Source organism: Rhagoletis zephyria, unplaced genomic scaffold (assembly GCF_001687245.7).
Source record: "Rhagoletis zephyria isolate East Lansing unplaced genomic scaffold, Rhagoletis_zephyria_1.1 Rzeph_scaffold_00050, whole genome shotgun sequence".
NCBI lineage: Eukaryota > Metazoa > Arthropoda > Insecta > Diptera > Tephritidae > Rhagoletis > Rhagoletis zephyria.
In genome coordinates, this window is record NW_016157134.1 from 456,592 (window position 1) to 469,043 (window position 12,452).

The 12,452-nt window shown below is 37.3% G+C and overlaps 1 protein-coding gene and 1 long non-coding RNA gene across 7 annotated transcripts in view; both read right to left on the bottom strand.

Annotated features, from left to right (window-relative positions):
• Positions 1 to 12,452, bottom strand: part of Asator (tau-tubulin kinase asator) — a 328,905-nt gene that overhangs the window by 72,025 nt on the left and 244,428 nt on the right. The gene's annotated exons all lie outside the window — the stretch shown is intronic.
• LOC108368390 (uncharacterized) lies at positions 2,904 to 3,111 on the bottom strand. Its single transcript, XR_001848360.1, has 2 exons — positions 3,071 to 3,111; positions 2,904 to 3,010 (listed from the first exon to the last, which is right to left on the bottom strand). It is a non-coding gene; the product is annotated as an uncharacterized LOC108368390 (long non-coding RNA).

The window sequence follows — 12,452 nt, forward strand, 5'->3', positions numbered from 1 at the left end:
TTGCCGGAAGCGTCATTTTGACAATCTGTGGTTTTTGGATATCTTCTTTAGTTTCCGAGTAATTGACTAAAATGTTTTCGGTTATTTGGTACAAATTGCGTTAGTATGGCTGTCGTACTAAACTAATCAAAATCTTTCAAATAGAGTTATCTGTTCTTCTTTAGTTTCCGACATATTCAGCTTTATCATGAGTTTCATTTTCTAGAACCGGGTCACTTTTTACCTTCCTTTTATTAGCTCGGGATGTAACTATGTAATATTGATGCGCCTAAAAGATGCAGCGATTTCTATTCTCAAGTTACAGACCTGATGACAGTACGAAAGGCAATTATAATAGGGAGGTGTTAGTTTTTTAAACTATAATTTTATTTTACTTTTCATTTGCGTGTATTCACTACAGGTGGATGAAAAAACTGTTGGCGAAATTTGGTTCGGGCGAAACTCACGATTAGGCTGATTAGTAAAAAGTATCGTTAATTTATAAAAATTGTTATCACATTTTGGCGTATATCATTGAAACTGACTGCAAATTTTTTGACAAATATCGTATTCGACAAAATTTTATTAAACTCATAAATGGTTGACACTAAACTAAAAAAATAAAACAATTTAAGAATTTCATGAACTAGTACATAGCATTCTCCGACACTTTGGAGAAAATCTGTAGTCTAGTTCCTGAGAAATTGCATTCCAAACTTCAATTGTGAGTTACCGAAAGTAACTTGTGACAATCTTTTATCCAGGCGACGATATAATATTTACCTAAAATATGCATCTAAATAGATTATAATTGTCATTATTTTCGCAGTTGGAGTATATGCCAGACGAGTAACAGGTACACAAAATGAGGTAAATGAGCGCTTGAGCTTGTATATTTATCTCTCTCTAACGCATTAATTGTATATACGTCAGCACCAACGCCCGACAAAGTTATGTCTGTATTTAATAATGGCCCTATGACAAAATATTCATGAAATGTATTCGTAGATTTTTATTTACTTTCATTTAATACATTAGTATTGAGATGAATGATTTTTACTAAATACCGGGAATAAATATTTAATAAAAAACTATTTCATTTAAGCGTAACCAACTTATAGTTGCTCGGAGCTAATTTTGGAACGCTTAATGAAATATTTTCATAGACAGTAAATGCAACCCTGGGTGCATCATTATCGAGCTGAAAAACCAAACAAATAAAAAAATTCCATCTGAACCAATATTCCCAAAAATTATAAAGCAAAACAAAAGCCATTTTTCCAATTTATGCACTGTTATTTTTATTATTGCAATACAATTTCGCAGCTCTTCAAACATTTTCCACATTATGCTTTTAGGGCTAGTAGTTTCCGACCCCATTTGCTCGTTTTTTTTCAGTTCTGAATTTAGGCTAGGCTTCATGGGAACTTACTGTGGGTGCAAACAGACCACATTTTGTAAATATGTACATATGTATACACTTCAACGGAATTGTGATATTTAATTTTATTTTATAATGAAAAATGAATTTAATGTGCAATTTTTTAAGTTTACTAGATGTAAGACAACTTTTAATTTTCTTTATATATTGCATGCTTTAGTTTTAATTCTGTTTAAGTTAAGTTGTAAAGGTGAAAATAGGCCTCCTGGGCAACCGAGCACATTAAAAAAAAATCGGTAACGCGCGTAAAAGCATACCTCACAAGTGGTGTGGAAAATGCAAGAACAAATATAAATGGAATAATTTTCGAAATTATGAAATGGTTATTGGTATTTTCCATCTCAAAGGGGGTGATTAATTTGAACGTTATTTAAGCTGCCTTTACACGGTCGATTTTTGTCGTTTAACCAAAATCTACCCGTGTAAATTGCAATTCAACCGTAAAATGTAAGCGTTTTGGCTAGTCGATATCTTAAGTAAATTTTCCAGTCGACAGAAATCGACCCGTGAAAAGGCAACTTCAGGAATTTTTTAATTTTCTTTTTTTTTTTTTGCTTGGGCGTCTTTTGAAGATGTGCCAAATTATATTGTCTACTTAAATACAAAACAACAATTTCTTTAAGCCATCTTGTGCAGCAATTTGTTGATCTTATCCTCACGGCTACCGAAATCACCAACCTCAACGTAGTGATTAGCCTTCTTGCGCCCGCCTCGGGTTGATGTGTTGAGCTGGAATAGCAACAGAAAGGTGGGGGCTTTCTTGAAGTGAAGTGAATCAACGCATTGAATTTCGTGCGCTTCGCGAAATTTGCGTTCGATCACAAAGCAGAGATTGGGACACGCTTGACCATTCCACGTTTGTACATCAATTCACAAACTGATTTAAGATTTGGATAACCCCATATAGGGGGTTCGGCATACGTAGCATATTAATGGTTGCCTTGCTCAATTTGATGAACACACCGTTTTAATGTGGCGAAGACAGAACTGTAAAACTACGCACTTTTTGTGCAACTTTGTTGATACCGCGGATGCGGATCACAAAAGCCAATTTGGATTTTTCAGGCCCGTCGAATTGGCCGCATTTCTTTTCCATACAGCGCTACTCCATCTCACGGCGTCCATCACGGAGTTTTCTTGTTTGATATTTCTCAGCATGCACCAAGTTTTCACGTTTACGGAGTGCAATCACAGCAGAGCGCTTTAGTTTACGTTTGATCAGGGTAGCAATTTGCTGACCTGCTCTTGCTGAACTGCAGCTTCGACTCGGGGACAGGAGGCAGCTTCCTGGAAGGTTGTCTGCCCTTTGCTTGCGGTTTCTTACCGGCCGTGATGGCAGTCCTCTTAACCTGCTACTTAGCACGTTGAAAAGGCGAAAAAAAGTTAGCCAAATGTTTGGAGCACATCGTAAATGAGCCACTCAATTTAAAACATTTCTATAAACAATTTAAGTAAATACTTTTTATACATAGATCTGCTGCAACCAAATTCCATCCTGCTTATCGGCATAATTTTTTCCAAATATGCCTGCTACTTCATTACTAATTACTCAATTTTCCAACTGCGCCTTCTTTGTTGGCTCGACATATCCTAAACAAACATAAATTTACATTAAACAATAGAAATCGCAAAAATTAGCAAATAAAATACTCGCTTTGTTTTGTTTTGTTGTCAAATTTCTGAGAAATGTGAATTCACCACGATGCGATACAGAAAGAACAAGGACAAGGGATGTAATTTTAAGTAAATCTATTATTCAGTGGCAAGGCGCAGAGCGTTCGGGGCAGCAATATTAATTTGTATCAAATATAACATTCAACGGTGGTTCTAATACATTTTTTGATATTGTTAACCAGAGTACATACATTATATGGTATTTCTTTCAAAAATTAATGTACTATATGAACTTTTTTTTTCAAATATTTCTTAAGTTTCTTTCATGAGTGCTGAAAAGCAACCATGCGTGTAAGAAATTGTGTGCTACCAAAATTTCACCTCTGGAAACTTTATCCCCATAAAGGACTTCACCACAGTTTTTTTACTGGATATACTGAGTCCCCGATACAGACTCTGAAGCACCTAAAGACACAGCTGAAGGATAACCTGGATCTACGCAATAAATATACTATTACAAATACAACGGAACTAATCGAGAAGATGAAACCGTTGTAGATCAACAAAAACACTAAATTCGTATCATTCGACATCAAGGACCTTTACCCATCGATACCAACAATAGAAACCATAAAGACCGTACAAGAAATACTGATGGGAAAAATGAAAAGAGAAGCTGCTACAGAAATAATAAACGCGTTGAAGGTTACATTAAAACAAAACTACTTCCGGTTTAATAATAATATATATAAACAGATGAACGGGTTAGGAATGGGCAGTCCGACGTCAGCAATACTCATGGAAGTATTCATGAAAACACTAGAGCAGAAATACATGGAAAACCTATCGACCAACCTAGGAGTAAAATTCTACGCGAGATATGTCGATGATGTAACATGTCTAATAGAGGGAAACAAAGAGAAACAGATACTAGACTATCTCAACAAACAACACCAGAATAGCAAAGAGGAAGGCAATAAAAAAACTTGGGCAGTTCTAACTTACACAGGAAAGACATCTTATAAACTTTCCAAATTCTTTCATAAGTACGACATTCAGACATCATTTAAAACGAGGAACACCGTGGGAAGTATATTGAAAGAGAAAATAAGCGAGGAAGACCCGCTATATAAACAGGGTGTTTACAAGTTAACCTGCGAGTGCCGACACAGCTACATAGGACAAACAGGGCGAAATATAAGAACAAGGTATCGAGAACACATAAGGGAATATAATAAGAAAAAACTAAAACCAGAGACTGCAATAGAATCGAACTTAGCGAATCACATGATCAAAAATAAATGCGCACCAATGAAGATTGGACAAACAACAGAACCTCTCCGTGTACAACATAAAGGACAAAGATTGAATATATTAGAAAACATGGAAATATATAAACAGAAGATCTGTTATGCCTGCTTGTTCGAGGTGGAAGTCGTGGCGGGGCAGGCATGCTGGTAGCCCGGCTTGAGCTCGTCGGTTCTTGCCACCACTCCCAACCTTCAGCCATCAACAAAACTTTCATGCCTGAAAACCATGGACATGAAGAGAAGAAGAGATATAATGCTAAGCGGTAGAAAACAGTCCGGTCAGGGGGAGCCCTCCCACCCCATCTGCTTATATAACCAAAACAGCCTTGGACCCCACTGTGGCTCCGTGCGCGAGAGTGGAGTCCCCTATCCTGACTTGGTCCGTCAGTCAAATAGTCACGTCAGCGTCGTCATCGATTTGTACTAGTCGCGGTAATGAACACCTCCCTAGCCACGTTGCCCGAGGGCAACACCTACACCAACCGCAATAACAAATACTGCCTCATATTGCTATCTGACATCTCTCACCCGACAAATAAATACATAAATACTATAAACCTAGCCTATTGTTTTCCTCCTTATTCCTTTATTAAATGATCAAACAGGTATACTTTATTCTAGTACTTAACCTACAACAGAATTCATTAACTCAATATCCAAAACAAGTCTACTTGCCCCTACGTAGTGTTACTATCCTTATCACTATTATTAATACTACTACTGTATATATACATATATATATATGTATATTCTGTTTGTGTGTAACAGTTCACCCTAATACGATATCTCATACCACACAAGATACATCTGCATTATACTTCACCCTAGCGATGTTTTTAAACCGAGAATCTGCTTAGCAAAACAAAACCCCATATAAATATGGACCTAGAGAGCTATCCTGCTCTTACATGTACTAATGTATGTTATATATGTATATGTATATTTGCATTCACTCACCTTTCCATTACACCGATGTTGGTACCAGCACTGGCGACGAACGAAGGAGCTGAAAACTATGGATATACAACAATGGGCATACATATATACATACATAGAGTGGAAGTGACGGACACTTCCTACTTCCACTTGATTTCAATGGATCGACCGCGAATTAGTTCCGATTTAACTTCGCTACGGCTAAATACTACGCGTGTGTAGAAGTGTAAAAAAAATCTTTACTTAACTAAAGAAAGTGATCTGAATTCAAATTAATACGATATCAAGTTGTTAGTGTTATGTTAAGTTATACTATTAAACGAGTGTCTTAGAAAGAGTTTAAGAGTAGCCTAACGATATCAATTCTTATGAACAAAAAAAAAAATAGATAAAAAAAGGTTTGAATTGGAAGTGTTTAAATTCAATCAAGTTCAAAGTTCTCACAAAAAATCAAATAACACTAATTCCTCAAATTTAAAAAAGATAAAGATAACTAAAAATAAAAACAAAACCACAAAAGAAATTATAATAGTGCGGAAAGGTTGAAAACGGTATATAAAAAAAATGTATCGGAATTTGGTCCTCTTTGCTGCCTTCGTCGCCCGTCGATGCACCTGGTCGCACACCATAAAGTCCAGGAATGTCCTGGTAGGCCTTTGTTTTGCCTCAGCCACGTGGAGCTCCAATCAGACCAGGCCCAATTGGTTCAGCTGACAACACTTCCAGGTGAGTAACTCGTTGAATTGTCTTTCCTAGCGAGTCGGTTCTCGTTGATTTCGCCTATCTTCTCCCAACTGCCTTCCAACGCGGTTTCGATGCGCTCTGGGCCTGTCGCTCAGCGCGGATATATATCTGTCCTTTGCGCACCAAGTTTTTGTTCTGGTTCAACTTCCAGCCTTATATACCTCATATATGTACATGTACGCCTATGGCGTTACGTCGATAAGTGTGCCTGTATCCTCACGTTCTATCGCAGGTGGGCCTTTGGCCGCGGAAACCTCACGTTAGCTCCGCTACCCGCCAGTAATACCTGCCACCGAATTTCACCTCTACGACTTATCTCGATTTATGTCTCTTTCAAAATAACCTTTAAACACCTCACCAACTAACCATTCATACGCGTGGTTTAAAATGTCCCTTCCACCTAGGCCTTATACATACGGTGACCATAAATATATTTTGAAAATGCAGGCCAATTTTTCAAAATGTTTACCTACATATAATTGCGTAGTATAAAAATAACAAAAATATACTACATATATACATTCCTTGTCATGTGACTAGCGCACCCTTTCTTGATTTTCTACCATACAAAGTATGCTTGACAAAATTTTTATATGGAAGAAAATGCTCAGCACCGTCAAAAAATAGTGGGATGTAGACGTAGAATATGCTATATTTTTATAAAAAGTTAATTAATATTAAACAAACAAAAGGAAAACTGTACCTACTAAGTATTAAAAGAATGCGCTATTCAAATAACGAAGAGATTATATTTCTTAATTATTAATCCAATTTTAAACTTTAAACATAAATCACATTTGCTTCATTGGTATTAATCTTTTAGTAATAAATATTTACAAACTTATAATAAGGCATATTCCATATTACTTTACACGAAATATGAACCTCTGTAAAGCAAATTTTTTAGGCAAACTGGTCGTTCGGTCGTTGAACGCGAAAAAAATACCCATGGTTTCAAAGAAGTGTTTTCGAGATTTGTTCGAACACCGTATTTTTAGTACTTTCTATATCTCATGAAACGACCAACAGTTCGAAAGGTATTGATGGGCTCTTTGCAAAAATATATATTTTTTGTGCAGATTGTGTTCCGTAACATCTACATTTCTCATCAGATTTTCATTTACTGTAAAAAGAAAATGATTGAAATTTCAATTTTTCGATTTTGGTCGCTTGTAACACTAATAATTTTCATCGAAATCGGCAAAGTAATATATTTTTGTAAGAGGACTGTAGGTAGCTTATGTTGATTGGATAATTTTTTCATGAGATATTGACGAATAGGTTCGAAATGTACCAAAAACACGTTTTTCGAAAAAATTACGAAAACGCTTGTTTGAAAGGAAAATTGGCTTGGAAAATTTTTTTTCTTAAGCGATCACCACAAAATTTGTAGAACAGTGTTATCGATATATTTGATGCTGGTCTTCAATTTCTCATCATCCATTCCATAACCGTACAATATGTAGTTATCAATTAGTTATCGACACTGCTTTTATTTCCATTAGGAAAAGTTAATTTTAAAATATCGAAGAAAATGCGGGACAAAGGCAGGACACGTGGAAATAATCAGTACATCTTGGGGATTTTCTGTTTTGTTTAAATAACAGTACGGTCCTGCAAAAAACTGAACGGATGGTCACCGTACTTATACACCCTTTTTTCTTCTTAGAAGTTTATGACCTCTCAACCCATTCTAAAGTCCCGTAAGTCGCTCTTGTCAAAATCTCACAGTGTGCATACATGCAACCCTTTGTACATGTGTTACATTTGCTGGCGATTATGTACATATGTGCTCACGTATATTATTATGATAAAAGTTTAACATTTGCTCCATACCTTTCTGATGGCGGGGATGCTGGTTTGGGCTAGAAAATCCTCAACCGCTATTAATACCGCTATAAGCCACGATCACCGGTAAATATCTATATAATAATAATAATATATTGGCGCTTACACATATGTAAGTGTTTGGCCGAGCTTCTCCTCCGACTTGTGGCGTGCGCCTTGATGTTGTCACACAAAGTGGAGGGACCTACAGTTTTCCCCCGACTCCGAACGGCGATTGTATTTTTATGAGAAGCTGTTTTTCATGGTAGAAATACACTCGGAGGTTTGCCATTGCCTGCCTAGGGACGACCGCTGTTATGAAAAAACCTTTTTCTATTTCTTTTTGCGATTTTGCTTTGACCAGGGCTTAAACCCAGGTGCTGATGAGTGAGAGCGCGCACTGCTTACCACTACACCACAGCGGCCGACATACATATATAAATTTATTGGTTTTTTCATATATATTTAACTCGAAAGTTTTCCGCGGCGCGCGCTTTTACAACTTTATGCTTCCGATGGTAACTTAACTTTGATTTTGCCTGGCCTTCTAAGCCTCCAGCTAAGTCATCCCCCTTTGGATATGTGACTCGGTTTCTTGGTCAGAATCGTATCTGGGCGATTCTGTTAGCGCCTCCTACTTTCCCCAACTAACGCAGCTCATTTCACTCGCACCTTCACTCATTTTTACATGCCGGTAAACAAACAGAGTAAGACGCACACACGCATACCTGCTTACTTAACGGAGGGCTGATACAGATCTTCAAAGGACAAATAATAAATGAGCAAATAAATACTGTATTGGACGTACTGTAACCCCTAAAACCACTGTACGAGAAGAAAAATGACAACAACAAAATATTAGGACAGACATGGAAGGGAATACACTAACTTCAAACACAAAGAAGGTAAAAATCACGGACTTCCACCTGCCGTCAAAAACGAGCCAGAACAATTCATCTACCTATTGAGCACCGCAAACACTGCAAAACTAAGAAGACGTACCTAACAAAAGAAAGAGGTAGTTAACAAGGAGTATAAATACGAGCAACCAACAAAAATTATGCAGAACGAAAAATGACACTGAAGATGGCACAACGCCGAAACCGGCTTGTCTCCAAACCAAATTTTACAAGGGATGACGGAAATTCGTTCCAAAATACATTTCAATCATTCTTTATATGGGCGAAATTAAAACACACGAAGTTGCCATCAAACAAAAAAATGTTTGCAGTTTTACCATAAGATGTGTATTACAAAATTTGCAAAATGCTATAGTGGATTTTCATTTTGAACCGTACCGAACCATTTCTTGGAGTGTTTTTCAGTTCGGTTTAGGCATGTAAAAATAAAAACGGTTCGGTTCGTGGTTCGGTTCGAAGCCCGAAAAAAGCGACGGATCGTTTCAAAACCGGTTTGCAGCCCTGGTATCTTCTGAAATTACAATTTCGATATAGGCTTGTCCATGTCTTTCAAGTACCTTGAAAATGGAATCTACTTTGGGCCCATGGGCCTCATGACTTTCAGAGAAGTGAGTATTATCTAATTCTAGAATATTTCGACAATATCGTTGTTTCTGTGGGTAAAAACAAATATATTTTACTGTCCAATATTGGAGGGGGTGTGAAACAAAATTGATGATTTATTGTTAGTATGACAACTAGAAACACAATTATCAACTTATTGAGCATTGCACCTCTTCTCTTTCAAAAACAAAAGGGGAAATGTTCGCTCATTTGTTCAATGGTTTTGGGGTGGCAAGCGGAGACGGACCCATCAAAAAATTTTGTAAAATTTGAATTTTGACGGAGAAAATGTAAGTCCAACTCCGGCTACGCTGACCTCAGTATTTTTTAAAAAAAGGTACATATTTCAAACCGAATTTATTCATAAAATTATATCTGAAAGTTAGAAATCTTTATTGTAAACTAACGTGTAATTGTTTGACCACACGTGTGTGTCACAATTTATTGCTTTAGGTTAAGCATTTGGACACATAAACCCAAAATTATTGTACAACTAACTACCATGTTCCATGCCGCGGTGAAGTTGATCAGCCTTTCTTCGTTATCGGAGGTGTTGGCATGAATACGGAATTATTCAAATGTTGGGATAAAAAGGACTTCTATGCCTACCCTGATGTTGAAAAAATTAATAACACAATTCGGAGGGTTTTAGATATTGGGTATGGTAGCACGAAATGTCACAATCTACTTAATTGTCAGGTTGTTAAAATGGCGACGAAAAAGTGACAATGGAACTACCTTCTTTTTTGTATCATGGTTTCCTCAATGAACTTCAAACAATTTGATGCATAAATTATTTTTGTGCATTCAGTTTAAAAAATTTTAGTTTTTGTAAAGTTGAATCGCATGGTTCCGGAGATTTACCCATCGATTGCACAGTGCGATATTTCAACAATCTAGGTGGGCAAAATTTCATAAAAAAAAAATATGCCCAGAACTCTATCAGTTTTACATGTACAACACAAAAATAACCCACGAAATAACGATATTGAACACATAAAAAATAAAAAATAGAATTAAATTTGTTTTTTATGCATTTCAATTCTTATTTACGAATTTTTCTGAGGCAGCTTTGAGATTAGTGACCAAATATTAACAAACCACTTGATAAGTGTTTTGATAGTCGATGTAGTTTATTCTCCATAACTTCTGATAAGTGAGTATTTCTTCATCTCATAAAATATGTTTGTTGTTGTGAAAGCAAGGTTAATTCTGAATAGGTATTCAGCGTTATTAAACTTTAAAATTACATTTGACTCAAAATGGGTTAATCCATTATAAAAATCGAAGGACGAACTTGGTGCAGACTTTATTAAATATATGGGTGGAAACACAAAGTTCGACAAGATATGATGCTTTATTACCATATGCATTAGAAGTAGTAAATGACTCTACACTATCAGACTCAGCCGTACCTATTCAGACTTTTTTCCAAAGTTCAAGCTACATAAGTGGAGCAAATCGCCAAGGCCGTTTTAGTTCCAACAATGGCAACTGACTTAAATGACACTTTTGAAGAACAGAAAGTAACCTGTCACCTCATGTCAATATTGAATATATCGTAGCCTCATTTTATACAGCACACTAGAGTACAACTTTTTTTCAGAGACAAGTTTCGAATTTTTCGAAAAAAATAAGCAGCATGATGTTACTAAAGCTACTGAAAGTGATATGAAGAAAAAATGTTCTATAACTCGTCGAAAATCATTAATTTTTTAACGAAATGTTTTTTGCATATATTTATTTAGCTCCGTCCCACCAAATACCATTAAGGTTAGCGTAATGCAGCGGAGGTTGAACCTACCCGCATCATTCCAAGAGAGGGAGTAGCACGTGCCCGTATCTAAATACCTGTCTAGGACTTAAGCTAAGATCCCATTATCAGCGCAATGGGCCGATTTCCTCGCATTTTATGTACCGGTAGTGTGATCAAACACAATTTTTCTTAATGCGGCAACTTGGGTCGAAATTGTGCTGAATATAAGCAACCAAAATTAATATTGTTTGCTGGGTTGGAGCTGCTTCGGCCGATGGAGTAAAAGGCGAAGTGCTTATATTTTTCCCTTGCCCCTCCTACGCGTTTCGACACTCTCGTGTCATCTTCAGGGAGTCTGTTTTATTTAAACGATAAACAATAAACATGAAGAACGAAAACCATGATTAACCAAAACATAATAATAGTTGCATACATACATACATATATACTCAACAATAGTTACATATGTACATGTATACTTAACACTAATTATATACACACATAATATCACTAGAAACTCACAATAATATTGACAAGAATTTTACTATAATTTGCAGACATTGAAGGTAATATAACATTTTCAGTATTCTTATTTATATTATATGGAGTGCAATGAGGTATAGTCATTGCGCTGGGTATGCAGTTACAGTTGCATGGCTATACTCAATCCCGACTCTTGCGCCCTGGTTCGCGCACTCTGGGCAACGTGAGCAACCCATGTGCGAGATGGGGTAACCAATCCGAGTGGAGCCTTGGGTCACGGCAGAAAGAGAGGGAGCTTCGGTGGGGCCACTCTGACTTATTCGGTTTAAGGGCTCACTGAAGTCTGCAGCGTCTGTCCACCGGTAGGTGCGGCTGCAAGCGGGTGTCTGCTTGGAGCAAGCGGCTCGCTATATAAACGTGTATTTGGTTGCAAAACCACCCCCGTCCCAGCAATGGGTTGTGCGCTGGGCTTGGGACCCGCCACGTAAAAACCACTTCCAGTGAAGAAGCAAGGCAAAGCCTCGGATGAGACCCCCCCTTATGATGACGACCACGGCAAATGTTTAAAGGACTACGATTTGAGGGCATGCACCTGGAATGTCCGGACCCTTAATGGGGAAGGTGCCTCTGCCCGGCTGGTTGATGTCCTCGTAAGGACAAAAGCTGACATCACCGCCATCCAAGAAATGCGTTGGACGGGGCAAGGCAAACAATTGGCGTCAGTTGGCACAGAGGAGAAACGACTGGCGTGCTTTGCTGAACTCGGCCAAAATCGCTTAGGCGGTTACAGCGCCAAAAAAGAAGAAGAAGAAGCATATGTGTTCTTCGTGTTGTCGACG